The sequence below is a fragment of the Suricata suricatta genome, chromosome 1 (genome assembly GCF_006229205.1).
Source record: "Suricata suricatta isolate VVHF042 chromosome 1, meerkat_22Aug2017_6uvM2_HiC, whole genome shotgun sequence".
In the NCBI taxonomy this organism is placed as follows: Eukaryota; Metazoa; Chordata; class Mammalia; order Carnivora; family Herpestidae; genus Suricata; species Suricata suricatta.
In genome coordinates, this window is record NC_043700.1 from 1,157,135 (window position 1) to 1,175,167 (window position 18,033).

At 45.5% G+C, this 18,033-nt stretch overlaps 1 protein-coding gene and 3 long non-coding RNA genes across 6 annotated transcripts in view; 2 read left to right on the top strand and 2 right to left on the bottom strand.

Annotated features, from left to right (window-relative positions):
- Positions 1-18,033, bottom strand: part of LOC115287128 (zinc finger protein 14-like) — a 119,907-nt gene that overhangs the window by 94,578 nt on the left and 7,296 nt on the right. The window lies entirely within an intron of this gene.
- On the top strand, positions 359-7,508 carry LOC115287260. The gene is made up of 3 exons (XR_003906377.1): positions 359-934; positions 1,032-1,233; positions 6,997-7,508. It is a non-coding gene; the product is annotated as an uncharacterized LOC115287260 (long non-coding RNA).
- Positions 10,005-18,033, top strand: part of LOC115287242 — a 12,752-nt gene continuing 4,723 nt past the window's right edge. The window contains exons 1-2 of one of the 2 annotated variants that reach the window (XR_003906371.1): positions 10,005-10,282; positions 14,088-14,292. This is a non-coding gene — a long non-coding RNA (uncharacterized LOC115287242). The remainder of the gene's footprint in view (positions 10,283-14,087; positions 14,293-18,033) is intronic. The other variant, XR_003906366.1, reaches the window with a different exon arrangement.
- Positions 10,821-18,033, bottom strand: LOC115287254. 2 transcript variants are annotated; one of them, XR_003906372.1, is made up of 3 exons: positions 17,960-18,033; positions 11,779-11,914; positions 10,821-11,098 (listed from the first exon to the last, which is right to left on the bottom strand). It is a non-coding gene; the product is annotated as an uncharacterized LOC115287254 (long non-coding RNA). The 2 variants fall into 2 exon arrangements; XR_003906374.1 differs by having other exon boundaries at positions 11,499-11,914.

Genomic DNA, 18,033 nt, shown 5'->3' on the forward strand with positions numbered 1-18,033 from the left:
ATGCATTTTTCTTCTTCAAATGTTTTTTCATATGGTACCACTTCAGTGTGCTTGTGTCGGTATTTTTAGACTGGAAATATAAATATGAAACATAAGGCTTTAAAAAATTTTTTTTAACATTTATCCATTTTTTTTTAAGAGAAAGAGAGACAGAGTACGTGTAGGGGAGGGGCAGAGAGATAGGCAGACAGAATCTGAAGCAGGCTGCAGACTCAGCTGTCAGCACAGAGCCCGATGTGGGGCTCAAACCCATGAACCGTGAGATCATGACCTGAGCCAAAGTTGGACACAACCAACTGAGCCACCCAGGCACCCCTATAAGGCTTATTTTCAAGAAGTGATATCTATGAAGTGTGTACTATGTGGGAGATATGACAGTTTTTATATTCATAATGTGTAATGAGTTATGGAAACCTTATTAGATAATATTTATACCTTATTTAGCATCATTAATTAGAAATAGGTATTTAGGGGGAGCAGGAACTCACTTGTCATCACTGGGTCAAGCGATTTAGGGAAACTATCAAATCTAATGTGAAAAACTACTTCCCTAGATTTTATTTCCTTGTGATGTGGTTTCCAAATGGCACATTGAATGTTTAGTATAAGTTTTATTTATATCAAGAAGAATGTCCTAGAATAGTTAGTCATACTTAGCTCTTATGTAATCCAACTCATATCCTAGTGAGAAGGAAAGCCAGTAAGAGCAGATTAAAAAAAGGGCCAACCCAGTGTCCAAGGGCAGACACCCCCTTGCATGAGTTTGGCTTCTACAATCTTGCTTGCCTCTTGCATCAACCAGCAGGCAAAGAGCCAGAAGTTTGAGTATACTAGTCTTGCCCAACCAGGAAGCCCATATGTATGAAAGATCAAGAAAAAATAAAACCCGAACCAGGTACTCAGCCTTTGGAGGTGATCCACTAGGCTGTCACAGGTACGAAATAAAGTCTTTTCTGATTCCCCGAGTGCTTGTCTCCTGTCTCTTCCTGGGCGCTGAGTATTTGCTGTAACACTTTTGGTGCATTGGTCAGGAAACTGACAGCCGCCCTGGCCCTTTGAGTCACCATTGTGGGAGGAGAGGCCACTCATCGCGAGCCCTTGTGACAGAAAGTAAGGTGCACTGCCAGTGATTTCACCGGACCCCAACCCTCCCTGACAGTAGCTGGCCACCACCGCGCTTGAGTGGACTCCAGGGGGAGTCAGAAATTCTGCCAGGATGGGACTTCTGATCAGGTAAATGTTCCTGGGGACCCAGGACCAAATTCAGGCCTGCCCTAGAGGCGGAAGGGGAACTTGATCACCTTCCAGGTGACATAGTTGCCACATAGCTCAGGGAGGTACTGGGTAGAATTCTGCGATGTGTCTAAATGTGTGTGTGAGTGCTCTTGCTCTGCGGTCTCAACTATGGAGCCTGAGTGGGTCCTACCTTGCAATTCTGTGACAGCCTTATACGGCTTAAGGCAGAATCAGGTCCGCAGAGGCCTGATCCGAGTCAGGGGTTCATAGTGGCCTGCCAGTGCTGAGAGGTGTCTAAATCCCCGTGATGGGAGTGGCCAGGCAGATGAAGTGACCTATTCCCTCGTGTATGTTTTGTGACACCATGCATTGGGAGGGACCCATCTAGGATACCAGGATGGGGGGGAGTAATTCCTCAGAACCAACTGTTTTGGAGGGTATGATTAAGAATTTTAAAAAGGGGGTCACCTGAGTGGCCCAGTCAACTAAGTGTCCGAGTTTGGCTCAGGTCATGATCTCACGGTTCATGAGTGTGAGCCCTGCATCGGGCTCTGTGCTGACAGCTCAGAGCCTGGAGCCTGCTTCAGATTCTGTCTCTCCCATTCTCTCTGCCCCTCCCCTGCTTGTGCTCTTTCTCTATCTGTCTGTCTCTCAAAAATAAACATTAAATAGTTTTTTTAAGGGATTTTCAGGTGACTATGGGGTCAAATCAACCCCTGGGAAATTACGCACCCTCTGGGAATTAGAATGGCTTACGTTCAGTGTAGGCTGGCCCCCTGAGGATACCCTAGATATCCCCACAGTCCGAGCTATTTCTAAAGTAATTACTGGAGACCCCAGCCACCTGGATCAATTCTCATACATCCATCAGTGGCTAGAAATAGCCCAAGTCAAGCCTCCTTGGGTCTGGTTCTGTCTTAATAGTAGTGGACAATGTAGAGTCTTAGTGGCACGAGATGAGAAGAAGACTTCACAGCAGAAAAAAACGCCCCCATTCTCTAAGAAAATTCAGAAGAAGTCCCTCCATTTCTCCCCCCGTATGCTCCCAGCGCCCCATCAGTCGAGGGAGGCGAACCTCACCTGCCTGACAATCCACCCCTGTTGGTCTCCCCTCTGCCAGCAGCCAGTCTGCCCCAGCCAGGGATACCTGAACCAGTAGGAAGGCATCTTAGGTTTGTGGTTCAAGGTCCAAGGCTTCCAACGTCAGTGCAGATGCCAGTGCAGGAGACTAGGGGTCCCCAGAGAATAGCCCAGTGGGACCCTACAAGAGGAGGATTGGTTTTCTACTACCAACTGTTCTTCACTACTGACCTCCTCAGCTGGAAACACCATGTGCTCACTTACTCTGAGAGGCTGCCGGAAATGATAGATCTCCTACAATCCATATTCCAGACTCACCGCCCGGCTTGGGTCAACTGTAAGCAGCTTCTACTCACCCTATTCAACACACAAGAGTGCTGACAAATTGTCACCGAAGCCACTCCAGACTTAGGCACCAGATGGGCAACCAGCTGAGACCCCAACACAGAAGCGGGAAGGGCCAGACTAGAAAGATACCAACTCGCCTCCCTCCAAGGGGTAAAAACAGGGGCCAAAAAGCCCACCAATATGGCAAAGGTATCTGAGATTCTACAAAAGCCAGAAGAGAGTCCAACTGACTTCTATGAAAGATTATGTGAAGCCATTAGAATTTACACTTCATTCGACCTAAAAGCCTCTAAAACCCAGTACATGGTCAATGCTGCCTTCGTGGGACAGGCCCAAAGTGACATTAGGCAGAAGCCCCAGAAATTGTAAGGATTCGCTGGACAGAATGCCACGAAACTATTGGAAATCGCCAGCAAGGTTTTTGTAAACCAGGATCAAGCTGCCAGGAAAGAGACAGACTGAAGAATGAAACAAGAGGCAGTTCTCCTGGCTGGTGTTTTGGGGTGACCACCCCCTCCAGAAGCCCCCCACGGCAACCACAGGGATTCAAGAACAAAAACGAAGGGCAGCATTGGGATGGGATCAGTGTGCCTACTGCAAAGAATTTGGACACTGGAGAAATCAATGCCTCAACCTACAAAAAAAACCCAATCTTCCACTTCTCCCAGCCACTGCCAGCCAGGACCACCTGAGGCTGACCTGATGGGACTGGCAGGTATGGACTCTAATTAGGAGAGACTGGGCTCTGTCCACTGGTCCCTCATGAGTCCATGGTCAAAATGAAGCCAGGGGGCCAGACAGTAGACTTCATGGTCGACACTGGGTCTGAACACTCTGTGGTGACACACAAGGTGGCCCTTCTGTCAGGTCAAGAAGTCACCATTGTAGGAGCCACTGGGATGCAAACCCAAAGGCCATTTTGTGGTCCCTGACAATGCTGGCTGGGGGTTCACCAGGTAGTTCATGAGTTTCTGTATCTACCCGACTACTGTTAGGTAGAGACTTTCTACCCAAGCTGGGTGCACACATGGCCTTCACTTCAGATGACAGATGTAGTTGGACCTAAATAAAAAGGCCCGACCTGTGATTTTGCCCCTGACAATACCATGGAAAAGGAATGGAGATTATATACTTTCCCTCCCTGTGAGCCAACTGGGGCCCTAAGCTAGAAGCTGATTTTCCTTCAGTTTGGGCAGAAGGAAACCCCCCTGCTCTGGCAAAAAACCACCCCGAATATTAATTGACCTGAAGCCTGGGGCCCAACATGTTAAAATACACCAACATGTGGTCCCATGGGAGGGATGGAGGCACACCTCGGGATCCAGACACACTCGGATGGCTACTCAAATGGGGACTTCTAAAATGATGCCAGTCCCCGTGGAATACTCCCCTGCTGCCTGTGAAAAAGCCCGGGACAGATGACTACCACAGGACCTAAGGGCCATTAATGAAGCAGTCATGTTGCATTCAGTATTGCCTAACCGATACACTCTGCTAGGACTCATACCCTTGGAAGCAGGATGGTTCTCTTGTCTGGATTTAAAGGACACTTTCTTCTGTCTCCAGCTAGTACATAATAGTCAATCCCTATTTGCCTTTGAATGGGAAAGCCCTGCCACAGCAGCAGAGGAACAATTCACTGGGACTAGACTGCTGCAAGGATTCAGAAGTTCACCAGCCTTACTCAGTGGGGCCCTGGCGCCTGCCTTAGCCAGGTTTCTGGGATGGGACCTAAGATGTGTCTTTCTCCAATATGTGGACGATTTCCTGCTAGCCAGTCCTATGTATCCCTGGGTTTCAAAGAAAGAGGCACAGATTTGCCAACAGGAGATTAGATATTTGGGCTTCCCATGCTGGGACCCGAAGGAAACTGGTAGTCTGTGCCATTCTGGTTCCCATTACCCAGCAGCAGGTCTGAGAGTTTCTGGGAACAGCAGGATTCTGTCGTTTATGGATGCCAGGGTTCTCGGAATTGGCCAGACCTCTGTATGAGGCACTAAAGGGGGAAGAAAGGGCACCCCTTTTCTGGGGCCCTAATTGAGAATAGGCATTCGAAACCATAAAGACAAAACTCACAGAAGCACTGGCCTTGGGACTCCCAGATGTATCATGAAATTTCAGCCTGTTTACACATGAGAGCAGTGGGGTGCCCTGAGTGTTCTCAGCCAGGAATTCGGACCTTGGCAAAGACCAGTAGCATATCTTTTAAAGCAGATTGATTCAGTTGCTACAGGCTGGCCCCCCTGTTTGAGGGCCTTGGCAACCACATACTTTTAATCAAGGAAGCAGACAAACTAACGTTGGGGCAAAGCATGAATGTTAAGATTCACCATTCTGTTATTACCTTGATGGATGCCAGAGGGCAACACTAGCTAATTTCATGCTCAGATGACACAATATCAGGGGCGACTGTGTGAAAACCCACGAATAAGACTGGAAGCCATAAAAACCCTAAACGCTGCCACTTTCTTGCCTGCAGAGTTGGGGCCCCCAGAGCATGATTGTGTAGAGTTACTTGATGAAGTCTATTCTAGTTGCTCTGACCTATCAGACAGGCCCTTACAGAATCTAGACCTCATCCTGTACAACGATGGCAACAGCTTCATGAACAAAGGCAAGACATATGCCAGTTATGCAGTAGTCTCTGATTTTGTGGTCATAGAAGCAAAGGCCCTTCCACAAGGATGGTCAGCCCAAAGAGCAGAACTAATGAGAGCAGTATAGCCTGCTAAAGACAAAAGGGCCAACATATACACAGAGTCGCTCTATACCCTCACCATTCTACATATACACTCAGGCTCTATACAAAGAGAGAGGACTTTTTATCGCAGGAGGAAAAGAAATAAAAAATCAGGAAGAAGTCTTAAAACTATTAAGGGGAGTCTGGGAACTGATTGAGGTAACAGTAATCCACTGCAAGGGACACCAAAAAGGAAAAGACTCCGTGTTGGAAGGTAACTGATGGGCAGACCCCACAGCTAAACAAGCAGCAGGAGAACAAACAACATGCTCAAAAATCATGCTGGCCCTGGAATTGCCAACTTCCCCAAGGTACACAACCCAAGAAACAAAATGGACACACTAGGAAAAGGGAAGCCAGACCAAAGGGTCTGTGCCGAGAGCAGCTAGCCTTCCAGGTGATTTCTCCAACAGCATGAGCTCACTCACTTAGGAAAAACCACTCTTGAAACCTTAGTAAGTTGTTACTATGTAATTGCTTGTCTCCTGTCCCTCTGTGTCTTGATCTCTCAATGCTGCCTCCTCTGTGCTCAAAATAACGCCATACAGGTCTCCACTGGGCCCATGAGAATCAAAATGCTGCGGTCAGGCACCTTTCAAAGATTTGGAGGTAGACTTTACCAAAATAAGACCCACTGAAGGATACAAATTTCTTCTGGTATCCTGCACATTTTTGGGTTGGGTTGAGGCCTCCCCCACATGCACCAAAAAGGCAACAAAAGTAACTAAGGGTCTGCTAAGTGTTACCATCCCCAGACATGGAATGCCATTAACCATAGGCTCAGACAGCAGCCTGGCTTCTGTGGCCAAGTTGGTGCAACAAGAATCCAAAACCCTACGCATCCAATGGAACTTACTGACCTACTGACCCCAGAATTCAGGGAATGTGAACATGTGAACCAGACCCTTAAGTCAGCAATGGCAAAACTGTGTCAGGAAACTAACTTGTCCTGGCCAGATACACTACCCCTAGCTTTTGTCTGAGTGTGCTGCATACCCCAGACAGAAATAGGATTATTCCCATTTGCTATCCTATATAGAAGGCCCCCTCCACTAGTCAAATTCGTGGGAGACATTAAAGAGCTAGGGAATTTAGAAATACAAAAACAACCATAAGGATTAGGGAAAACTATATTTGACAGACATAGAGGGTTGACAGACAGGATACCTATTTCTCTAGAATAACTGTACATGCCCACAAATGCACGGATCAGGTTTGGATTAAAGATTAGAAAAAAGGTTGGGGCACCTGGGTGACTCAGTCGGTTGAGCGTCCGTCTTCAATTCAGGTCATGATCTTGTGGTTCGTGGGCTCAAGCCCTGCATCGGACTCTGCTGACAGCTGGCTCAGAGCCTGGAGCCTGCTTCAGATTCTGTCTCTCTCTCTCTCTCTCTCTCTCTGACCCTCCCATGTTCATGCTGTCTCTCTCTCTCAAAAATAAATAAAACATTAGAAAAAAAAGTTAAAAATAAAAAGATTGGAAAAAGGAACCAACCACTCAAACCCACCTGGAAGGGACCCTATGTAGTTGTGCTAAACACTCCCACAGCCCTCAAGGCTGCAGGTCTCACTGCCTGGATCCACCTTTGCAGCCCATCTGTCACCTGACCACCATTTGGAATGGAAAGTAACTGCTACCCAGAATAATCTACAGAAGAGAGCAGATGATAAGCGGCCTGCAGCCAGAACCTGAGAACTCTCTGTTACCAGAAGCTGGAGGAAATCACCAAATGACTTAAATGAACGACAGCAAATTGTTCTCTCGAACTTCATTGTCGTCCCTGCCTGTTTCTCTTTCCGTACTTGTTACACTCTTCCCTGTAGGGCTGAGCCAGTTTTCTTCTGCAGGTTGACAGCTCACTCACAGACCCTTGTTAGCCTCCTTCTCCTTGCTAAGGTGAGGATGCCTTATTCTCCTTAGTTTATATTATCTGAGTTGTGATTGATGTCCTTCTCTGAATATTGTTCTCTGTGGGGAGCCAGAAAAACGGAGATTAGCCACCTATAGGCAGGAAAGCGCCACTCCCTGTGAGGAGAAGCCAGAAGATCAAAGATCAACTGCCTTAGGGCAGGGTAGTGTCAGCCCCTCAGGCGCTGTGCTAAAAACTTTAGTTTGGTTCCTCCTTTACTCCAGCCTTAATCTCTTAACCCTGTTTCTTAGCAACCGACCTAGGTCAGCTGCCTTGTTTTCCCCGCCTCAAACCCTTTATAAGAGGCGGTATTTTCTCAATAAAAGAGAGGCTTGATCAGAAACCTTGCCTTGCCTTCACTCTCTGTGCTCCCTGCCCTGCCTATTCTCACCCCCTCTCTCAGGACCCGCATCGACTGACTAGCTAGACCGGACAGTTCTCTGCCTTTCTAACCGTCTCCTACCCCAGGATGGGATCGCCCTGCTTCCTGTCCGTGTTGCACATATTCCTGTTCCTAACCTCCTCAGTAGGACTTCTCTCACTCTCGTCATGCAAATTTTGATTTATCATTCCCCTTTGTCCTCCAAGGCCCGAAGAGCCACTCTGTGCTCCCAACCGCCAAACCTCACTATTGTCTTCATGAGGGACAAACTTCTGTTATGGGCGCACAAGGCTGCACTGCCTGCTACCCCTCTTGGCCTCCCTTTCCGACTCTTGCTCCAACCCCTCCCTCCCATACCAATTCCTTCCCCTGCTTCAGTGGTCCACATGGGTAAAAGAGCACTACCACCATGCCCCCGTGCTGCACTGTACTGCCGCATGCCAAATAGATGTTATCATACCAGGAGAGTCACTCCCTGAACCAGAAACGGGAAAACCTATTGGACAAGAAAAATGAAAATGAAACGTTACCGGGGGCTGCCTGATCCGACCTGCCCCGATGTTCCTCATGCATGTTGGCTCACTTCTGACCTAACCCTTCAACCTCTGGCGGAACATAAGTCAGGTAGACCACTTGTCTTAGGTCCCCATCTGGACCTAATGTTAAATGTTAGATGCAGCTCATCGCCTCCTCAATGATACCAATCCTAGCCTGGCCAGAGCTTTGTGTCTCTGCTTGTCCACAGGACCCCTCTGGTATGCAGCTACTCAGATACCACAGGCAACTGTAAATGTTACCCTGTTAACTGAAGACCCAGATCCCCACATGGTGAGGCCTGTACTAATCGGGGTTGAACTGTCCCAAATGGCTCTCAGGTGCCTGGCAAACAAAATGGGAACAGAGTCAGTCAGCAATCTGACCATTGGCCAGTGCAACCAAACTCGTGACAGTCAGGAACTTAGTCATCTTCCTACAACCCAACCCTGGTGTCGACCCCTCCCAGGGCTTCTCTTTGTATGTAGGACGGATGCCTACCTATGTCTACTGGCCGATTAGATGGGCATCTGTACCTGGCCTTCCTCATTCCTGAGCTAAACATTGTTCCCAACAATCAGTCTCTTATAATACCTTTGGCAGCACACAATCCAAAAGAGCCATTCAAGTCATACCCCTGCTGATTGCCTTAGGAATAATGGCAGAGGTGGGCACTGGAATAGGAGGAATAGTTTCCTCATCCACATTGTCCTAAATTATCCTAACCGATGACACAGAATGGGTTACCAAAACTCTGGTCGTTTTATGAGACCAGTAGACTCCCTAGCAGTGATAGGCTTGCAAAACAGAAAATGGCTAGAACTGCAAACTGCTGAAAGGGGAGAACGATTATTTCTTACTAAATGAAGAATGTTGCTTCTATGTCAACCAGTTAGGGATAGTCCGAGATATGGTCCAGCAGCTAAGGAAGTGAATCAACAGATGGAAGCGGGAATTAGCAGAATCATGGAACTCTTGGAGCAAGCAACACATGGAACTGGGCATCCTGTCTCCTCCTGTTAGCTGGTCCTCTCCTAATGTTTTTCGTAGCTCTTCCATTTGGTCCTTGTATTCTTAATATGCTAGCCAGATTTGTTTCCTCTCGTCTAGAAGCTGTAAGACTCCAGATGATGCTCCAGTTGGACCATTCTAGCTGTCGCTCCTCTCCTTTGGATGGCAAAGAACCCTATCTGTCATATTCCTCCCTTTGATGTCCCTGTCCAGCAGGAAGAAGCCAGAATGGTCTTTGCTCCTCCTCCTGTGGCAGCAAAGGATTCCCTGACCCCTATAAACTGATTTTCTCTAAGTCTGCCACAGCAGCTTGAGAATCAAGACAGGGGAATGAGAAGGAAAGCCATAAGAGCATATTAAAATCAAAAGGCCGGCTAGATGTCTGAGGCTGGATACTCCCCTTGCATGCTTTTGGCTTCTGTAATTTTGCTTGCCAACAGCCAGGACCCAAAATGATTGACTGTACTAGTCCCGCCCAATCCGGAAGCACATATGTATAAAAGATCAGTAAAAAGGAGCTGGGGGCTCAGCTTTTGAAGGTGACTCCACTTGGCCGGCACCAGTGCAAAATAAAGTCTTTTCTGATTCCCCGATTGCATGCTGCTTGTCTCTTCCTGGGTACTGAGTGTTTGCTGTAACTCTAGGAGCAAAATTAATTTTTCTTTTCTCTTCTAAAAAGATCACATTAGTATTTATATGTGTCCATTTTTCCTAAATGCTGAAAACAGAAATTCACAAAATAGGAAGGGGCATGAAAATTCATCTGAAAACAATGTCATTCAGAGACCATTCTTATTTTGGTTTGTGTGTATTTTTTCCAGGGAAGCTGGACTTAGGATCCGTTTCTGCCTCCCCCCGGCATCGGGCCACAGCCCTGTCTCCGTGCTGCCTGCTCTTCCTGCCAGCCAGGACTTCTGGGTCCGAGCGCTCTGTCTGGGGCTGTTGACGGGCCGTGGGGTTGGTCCCTGGGCCCGCTCTCAGTGTTCCGCAGCCACTAGAGGATGACTTGGGATGTAGAAAATTCTGCACAGGCACCAGCAGGTTAGGCCAATGTGGAAATGAATTCTTTTCAAGCTGATGGCCAAGAAAGAATTCTTGAGATTTTTTGGTGCAAAAAATGGTGGTTTTATTGAAGCACGGAGACAGGACCCGTGGACAGAAAGCGCTACACTGAGATTATAAATACTAAGAGAAGATTTTCTATCCTGTAGGGGGGAGGGAACCTTAAGGCTTCAGGAAATTAGTATATGGGTTCCTGGAGGTCTATTATTAACATGGTGTTTTTCTTGTACATTATTAAGAGTTACAATCTGGGAGCCTGGGTGGCTCAGCTGGTTGAGTGTCTGGCTCCTCATTTGGGCTCAGGGCATGGTGCTGCCAGGGTAATGGGATGGAGCCCTGCGTTGGGGTCCTGGCTGAGCGTGGAGTCTGCTTAAGAGTCTTTCTCCCTCTGCCTCTGCCCCTTTCTTGTTCATGCTCTCTCTTAAAAAAAAAAAAGACACTTACGAACTCTAGTGGAGTTGCATGTCCAGCATGACTGTAATTGATGTGACTTGTCTTGGAAGGAATTCTTGAGACGTTTTTTGAGCCAAAAAAGGTGTTTTTATTCGAGCACAGGGACAGGGCTCCTGGGCAGAAAGAGCTGCGCTGAGGTTGGGATTGGTTATATACTTTTAAGTGGGGGAGGAAATGTACAAAGGAAGTTTCCAAAGGGATTTTCCTGTTAAAGACACAGGATCCAGGAGCCCTGGCTGTTACTGTCAAGCTAAGGTGGCTTTTTGCCTCTGGCAAAGCATGATGAGGGGGAGCTCCCGGAGGAAGGTCGTGCTCTGCAGATCTCCAGTACTCGTCAGTGGGCTGCAAGTTGTAAGAAGGAGATTTACCATTATCTGCATTTCCCTTTGCCTTTGTTCCCCACATCATCTGACCCCGTGTTTTCTCCCTGCCTCTGTTCTCAGGCGGTCACAGGACCTGGGAAATGTTCTACACTTCCCACCTTAACTGGGGAATGATTGTAGGGTGTCTACTCGGTAACTCACCCATTCTGTGCAACTCAGTCTCCTGGAGTCTAGATTAGAAAATCGGACGCAGGGTGCCACAGAATTAGCATTAAATTTAGACACACCCCACCCCTACCCCCACTGTTTTTCTTTTTTTTCATCAGCTTTACAGTTTCTTGCAAGGTAAGAAATGCAAAACCATGTTAGGATATGGGTTGTCATGTGTTTTTGTCTTGAGCAATGTAAAGTTTACTTACCTAAAATAATTTAAATGAGGGAAAGTTAACTGCAAAATATCAGCCATCATGTTAAATAAAATATGCTATAGGACTAAATAACGTTTTACAAAGACCGGGTTACTCTTTATGAGAAAAACACACTTCTGCATGCAGAGGATGCTGACATGCAGCAGGTTTTCCTAGTTGTTCACCTTTTACCTTGCAGCGAACCTGTATTACATCATTTTGCTTTAAAATAAAAAGTGGACATGGTCTAGGTGAGGTAATTATTCACTGGCAACATGGTACCGATACAAACCTGCTCTTGGCCAGAGATACAGTAATGGACAACTGTGGCACCTGTAGATACAGGGAGAAGTTACGATGTCCCCTTCCCAAAATCGTTGTGCCAAATCTGTGTTCAGCTCAATCTCAAGTATCTAAAACTTCCATTTCTATAAATATAAATAGAATAACCTTTTAAAATAGGATACAATGTATGAATATTTTTTTCTAATTCAGCAACCACATGGGATCTTCTCATTTCTGTTGTAAAAACTACCTGTAAAGACACAGATGCACATGTTACAGCAAATACTCAGAGCACAGGGAGAGAGAAGCGCACGCGCTCGGGGACTCAGAAAAGACTTTATTTCGCACCCGTGCCAGCTGGCAGATCACCTCCAAAGGCTGAGTATCCTGCTTGGGTTTTACTGATCATTCATTCCTATGTGCTTGCGGGTTGAGTGGGATTAGTACAGTCAAGATTCTGGTTCCTGGTTCTCGCTGATGCAAGAGACAAGATTACAGAAGCCAAAAGCATGCAAGGGGAGTGTCTGGCCTTGGACATCAGGCTGGCCCTTCTTATTTGTGTCTACCGGCTTTCTTTCTTACACAGGTCACCAAGATTGAGTGCTACTAGAACCATTTCTTCAGAAATTAACATTTTACCAAGGACTAATATAGATAATCTCAAAAGAGGCCATGCACACTGCTGAAATCAAAAGTTAATGCAAATGATCTATGATATGTTATTTTGAACAAAGGAAAAGCTGGCAATATATGAAGTTGTGTGCTATTTGAAAAGGCTTTTACAGGGCACCTGGGAGCCTCAGTTGGTTGAGTGTCTGGCTTCGGCTTAGGTCATGATCTCGTGGTTCATGGGTTTGAGCCCTGGGTACTACTCTGTGCTGACAACTTGGAGCCTGACTCAGATTCTGTATTTCCCTCTCTCTGACCCTCTCCTGCTCACACTGCCTCTCTCTCTCTCTCAAAAATAAGACATTAGAGAAACAAAAAGGCCTGTCACTCTGCTTAAAACAAATGAGAAAGTGACTTTGAAAGCTGGTTAGATGCACATAAAACTTTTAAAAGAACTTGGAAATACACTTTCTGAAAGTGAAAAAAGATATTGGAAATACATCTATTTGGGGGTATACATAAAATTTTGGGATTTCAAATGTGTTAGTACATCTGGTTTTTCAGCTCCGTTAGAGTTGTAAGGAAATGAGATACGTGGAAGCACGTACGCAGGGATCCCACTTGCCCTCGATGTGCGAGAAAAGCTGGATTCCACCCCTCGACTTAAAGATCCATTTGACTTTATTAGACGGTTTGTGGTTGGGGGCAGCATCACATCCAGCAGGGGGAAGGGGGCTCTTCTGAGTGAAACAGGAAAAAGGTTTATTATTTTTTTAGGATTTCTTAGTTTTTAATTTTTATTAAAATTTTTTTTTTAATTTTATTTATTTTTGAGAGACAGAGAGAGACAGAGCGTGAACAGGGGAGGGGCAGAGAGAGAGAGACAGACAGAATCAGAAGCAGGCTCCAGGCTCTGAGCTAGCAGTCAGCACAGAGCTTGATACGGGGCTCGAACCTACGAACCGTGATATCATAAGCTGAGCCAAAGTCGGACGCTCAACTGACTAAGCCACCCTGGAGGCCCAGGAAAAAAATTTTAAAGGCAGAGAGGGGTTTAAAAAGAGTTTACTAGCAAGGAATGCATACATCATGCAGGGAAAGCTGCCTCCAGAGGAGGCTGGGGTGTGGCAGGACCTGCTCGGCCGATCATGCCCAATAAGTTCCACTTTGACTTCGCAGACTCCTGCGGCACCTGTCCTTTGCATGCCATGTCCCCAGGTCCCTGGGTCCCGGACCCACGTCTTGTAGTGGGCTGGAGAAAGAAGTCTTCCTAAAGGGGCCCTGTGAGGGCAGAGTGACCCACGTGGCGACGCCCGCAGGAGCCTCTGGAACACCGAGCACAGGCCCCTGCCATCAGCGAGCACATCCCCTGTGCTCTTCAGCGCCCACGGGCCCTTGTGCCAGAATGTGCCACTTTGCACACCACCTTCTGGCTGCCGGGAGCGGTGCAGGGGCTCGGAGCTCCCAACTTAGTGGGATGCCTGGCACCCCAGCTGGGGCGAGGGTTCACAACCAAGAACCTAGGGTTAAAGGAAATTATTTTTCTTCGGGACGCCTGGGTGGCATCTGAATTTGACTCAGGTCCTGATCTCATGGTCAGTGGGTTCAAGCTCCACAGTGCGCTTTGTGACGACAGCCCAAGGCTGGCCTGGATTGTCTCCCTCCCTCAAAAACAACAGATTTATTTTAACAATTATTTTTCTCCAGTAGTTTGGTGATCTATGATGGACCCTTCTGAGGCCAGGGCAGAGCGAACTGCAGATGGGATCCTGAAGCCTGGGAAGAGCCAGAAAGGGTGAGACTTCCTTCCTAAGTCAGCTCTCCCAGATCTGGCTCTGCAGTGCAAAGAAAGGAAAAGAAACGTTTCTTGTCCCCTTTGCCAACCTGAAAACAGAGCTGCAATGAGAGGCAGGTAAGCGTTTACTTGGGATTAAAGAATTGCAGTTTGGGGAGCACCGATTCCAGCAGTAACCAGAAAAGTGTCCCATCTGTGGGGTAAAAGCAGGGGGTTTTAGAATAGGAAGAGGAGGGGTGCCTGGGTGGCCCAGTGGTTAAGCGGCCAGCTTCGGCTCAGGTCATGATCTCATGGTTCATGGGTTTGAGCCCCATGTCACGCTCTGTGCTGACAGCTCAGATCCTGGAGCCTGCTTCAGATTCTGTGTCTCCCTCTCTCTCTGACCCTCCCCTGCTCATGCTGTCCCTCGAAAGTAAATAAAAAAACTTTTTTAGAATAGGAAGAGGAACAATTACATGGCTTGGCTAAGGGAAAAATTACCCGTTGGTACTATGACCAGTTCTGGAGAATATCTTGTGTGCACTTGTGAAGAGTGTGTTGTTCTGCTGCTTTTGGATGAGGTGTGTGGTGACCCTTGTGAAGGCCATCTCATCTGCTGTGTCATCTGTGGTTTTCTGGTTTCGTCTGAATGATTTCTGCATTGATGAAAGTGTGTATTAACATCCTCCATCTATTGCAGAAGTGTCCTTTCTTTCACGTCTGTTCATACGTGTTTTATATATGCAGGTGCTCCTCTGCTGACTGCATACTTACAGATGTTAACATCCTGTTGAACAGACGCCCATGTTCTAGAATACCCTTGCTGTCTCCATACTGGCATTTTAGAATGAAAATTTATACAGAATTAAGTCACCATCTATGTAAAATTTTATTTCACCATTATGACCTATGTACATGGCTAACAATATGTAATAATGACACATCATCTTGTGTTGTTTTTCATGTTAATATTCAAAGATACTTTCTAGTTGAATCCAATCATCATAATTACTACTGCTGCATGAAAAATAGGTCCTGACCAACATATTGGATTTTTCAGCAAAAATTTGCTTCATATACAATTCCTAGAACTACTCCAATTGAAAAAATAAAAATCACTGTGACAAAGTTTTGAATTTAGAATTCCGGATGATGCCACAATCCAACATATCTTTCTTATACTTTTATAATAATAGGCCATTAGGCAAAGGTATAAATTAATGTCTAAGCTGTGTGTTAAGACATTCTTGATAAATGTTTTCCTAATCAGGGATTTCTAATACAAAGTCTAACCCTTCATCTCATTTTAGCAATGCTATATATACAGTGTGAGAAACTACATGTTAACTAAGGAATTATAAATCTCTGAAGACTCATTCACTATTACATAGAGTGTGAAACTTCACATGCCTACAATAGTTTTTCTACTAGTCAATGTTTTTTCCATGCATATAACAATGACTAAGTTCTCCAACATTAACTTTTCTGTTATTCTCCTAGAGTGACCTCCTTCTGTAAAGATTTTCCTATGTAATTTCCCACTTAAGGGAGATTAGCTTATTCTTCATACTTGATTCTCTTGTGCACCCTGTGACCAGAGGCCAGCTAATGTCTCTTCCCCTTTTATTATAAATATAGGGTTGCTCCAAATGCAGTCCACTCATGTTGTGTAAGGAGAAGTTAAAAATAAAGGCATTTCCATAATGAACATGGCCACGGAACTTCCCCCACCTGAGTCTTCTGGCTGGTTTCACATTAGCGCTGTGGCTGAAGGCACTTGATGTTCATTCACTAGAAATAGAGTGAGTTCGCTCATGGTCTCTAAGATCAGAGGTTGTAACAAAAACTTTTCCACATAGATGACATATATATTGTTCCTCTCCAGTGTGAGTTCCCTGATGGTCTCTAAGATCAGAGACTGTAACAAAGGCTTTTCCACACAGATGACATGGATATGGTTCCTCTCCAGTATGAGTTCCCTCATGGTCTCTAAGATCAGAGATTGTAACAAAGACTTTTCCACAGAGATGACACATATATTGTTCCTCTCCAGTGTGAGTTCCCTGATGGTCTCTAAGATCAGAGACTGTAACAAAAGCTTTTCCACATAGATGACATATATATGGTTTCTTGTCAGTATGAGTTTTCTCATGTTTTCTAAGATGAGAGCTTGTAACAAAGGCTTTTCCACACTGATGACACATATATGGTTTCTCGCCAGTGTGAGTTTTCTCGTGTCTTCTAAGACAAGACCTTCGAACAAAGGCTTTTCCACATAGATGACATTTATATGGTTTCTCACCAGTGTGAGTTCTCTCATGTTCTCGAAGGTAAGAGTTTTGAAGAAAGGCTTTTCCACATAGATGACATGTATATGGTTTCTCTCCCGTGTGAATTCTTTCATGTTCTCGAAGACTGGACCTTATAACAAAGCCTTTTCCACATAGATCACACATATATGGTTTCTGACCAGTGTGAGTTTTCTCATGTTTTCTAAGATTAGAGCTTGTAACAAAGGCTTTTCCACACTGATGACATGTATAGGGTTCCTCACCGGTGTGAGTTCTCTCATGTTCTCGAAGATAAGAGCTTTGAACAAAGTCTTTTCCACAGAGATGACATGTATATGGTTTCTCTCCACTATGAGTTCTCTCGTGTTCTCGAAGATTACAGCTTTGAAGAAAGGCTTTTCCACATAGATGACATTTATATGGTTTTTCTCCAGTGTGAATTTTCTCATGTTGCCGAAGATTAGACCTTGTAACGAAGCCTTTTCCACATAGGTGACATGTATATGGTTTCTCGCCAGTGTGAGTTTTCTCATGTTTTCTAAGACAAGAGCTTTGAACAAAGGCTTTTCCACATAGATGACATATATATGGTTTCTCCCCAGTGTGCGTTCTCTCATGTTCTCGAAGATTAGAGCTTTGAGTAAAGGCTTTTCCACAAAGATGACATGTATATGGTTTCTCCCCAGTGTGAGTTTTCTCATGTTTTCGAAGATTAGAGCTTGTAACAAAGACTTTTCCACACTGATTACATGTATATGGTGTCTCGGCACTAGGAGTGTTTTCGTGTTTGCTAAGACAAGAGCATTGAACAAGGTCTTTGTCACATAGACAACATGTATAGGATTCCGCTCCACTGTGAGTTTTCTCATGTTTTCTAAGGTCAGAGCTTGTAACAAAGGCTTTTCCACACTGGTGACATGTATATGGTGTCTCACCAGTGTGAGTTTTCTCCTCTTTTCTAATAGTGCACTGAACAAAGGCTTTTCCGTAATGACCTATATATGATTCTCCTCCAGTGTGAGTTATCTCGTGTTTTTTAAGATCAGAGCTTGTGACAAACGCTTTTCCACACTGATGACATGTATATGGTTTCTCACCAGTGTGAGTTTTCTCGTGTTTTCTAAGACAAGAGCTTTGAACAAAAGCTTTTCCACATATTTGACATATATATGGCTTCTCTCCAGTGTGAATTCTCTCATGTTTTCTAAGACAAGAGCTTTGAACAAAGGCTTTTCCACATAGATGACATTTATATGGTTTCTCTCCACTGTGAGTTCTCTCATGTTCTCGGAGATTAGACTTTGTCACGAAGCGTTTCCCACATAGTTGACACATAAATGGTTTCTCACCAGTGTGAATTCTCTGATGTTGTTTAAGGGAACTACGAACAAAGGCTTTCCCACATAGACGACATTCATAAGGCTTCTCTCCAGTATGAATTCGGTTATGTCTTGTTAGTGATGAAAAATACCTGAAGCGCCTCCCACACAGATTACAAGTAAATGGACTCTCACCTGTGTGACTTATTTTATGGGTATGAAGGTTGGCATTTCGGGTGAAGTGTTTTCCACATTCATTGCATTTATAG